Genomic DNA, 1,506 nt, shown 5'->3' with positions numbered 1-1,506 from the left:
TCTTTCTGTTTTCTCATTATTAGTGTATAGAAATGCAAGGGATTTCTGTGTGTTGATTTTATATCCTGCAACTTTACTATAGTCATTGATTAGTTCTAGTAATTTTCTGTTGGAATCTTTAGGGTTTTCTATGTAGAGGATCATGTCATCTGCAAATAGTGAGAGTTTTACTTCTTCTTTTCCAATTTGGATTCCTTTTATTTCTTTTTCTGCTCTGATTGCTGTGGCCAAAACTTCCAAAACTATGTTGAATAGTAATGGTGAAAGTGGGCACCCTTGTCTTGTTCCTGACTTTAGAGGAAATGCTTTCATATTTTCACCATTGAGGATAATGTTTGCTGTGGGTTTGTCATATATAGCCTTTATTATGTTGAGGTATGTTCCTTCTATTCCTGCTTTCTGGAGAGTTTTTATCATAAATGGATGTTGAATTTTGTCAAAGGCTTTCTCTGCATCTATTGAGATAATCATATGGTTTTTATTTTTCAATTTGTTAATGTGGTGTATTACATTGATTGATTTGCAGATATTGAAGAATCCTTGCATCCCTGGGATAAAGCCCACTTGGTCATGGTGTATGATCTTTTTAATGTGTTGTTGGATTCTGATTGCTAGAATTTTGTTAAGGATTTTTGCACCTATGTTCATCAGTGATATTGGCCTATAGTTTTCTTTTTTTGTGGGATCTTTGTCAGGTTTTGGTATTAGGGTGATGGTGGCGTCATAGAATGAGTTTGGAAGTTTACCTTCCTCTGCAATTTTCTGGAAGATTTTGAGCAGGATAGGTGTTAGCTCTTCTCTAACTTTTTGGTAGAATTCAGCTGTGAAGCCGTCGGGACCTGGGCTTTTGTTTGCTGGAAGATTTTTGATTACAGTTTCAATTTCCATGCTTGTGATGGGTCTGTTAAGATTTTCTATTTCTTCCTGGTCGAGTTTTGGAAAGTTGTACTTTTCTAAGAATTTGTCCATTTCTTCCATGTTGTCCATTTTATTGGCATGTAATTGTTGATAGTCTCTTATGATCCTTTGTATTTCTGTGTTGTCTGTTGTGATCTCTCCATTTTCGTTTCTAATTTTATTGATTTGATTTTTCTCCCTTTGTTTCTTGATGAGTCTGGCTAATGGTTTGTCAATTTTATTTATCCTTTCAAAGAACCAGCTTTTGGCTTTGTTGATTTTTGCTATGGTCTCTTTTGTTTCTTTTGCATTTATTTCTGCCCTAATTTTTAAGATTTCTTTCCTTCTTCTAACCCTGGGGTTCTTCATTTCTTCCTTTTCTAGTTGCTTTAGGTGTAGGGTTAGGTTATTTATTTGACTTTTTTCTTGTTTCTTGAGGTGTGTCTGTATTGCAATGAACTTTCCCCTTAGGACTGCTTTCACAGTGTCCCACAGGTTTGGGGTTGTTGTGTTTTCATTTTCATTCATTTCTATGCAAATTTTGATTTCTTTTTTGATTTCTTCTGTGATTTGTTGGTTATTCAGCAGCGTGTTGTTCAGCCTCCACAT

This window comes from Bison bison, unplaced genomic scaffold, assembly GCF_000754665.1.
Source record: "Bison bison bison isolate TAMUID 2011002044 unplaced genomic scaffold, Bison_UMD1.0 scf7180017864030, whole genome shotgun sequence".
Classification (NCBI taxonomy): Eukaryota; Metazoa; Chordata; class Mammalia; order Artiodactyla; family Bovidae; genus Bison; species Bison bison.
Note: the sequence above shows the minus strand (reverse complement) of the source record.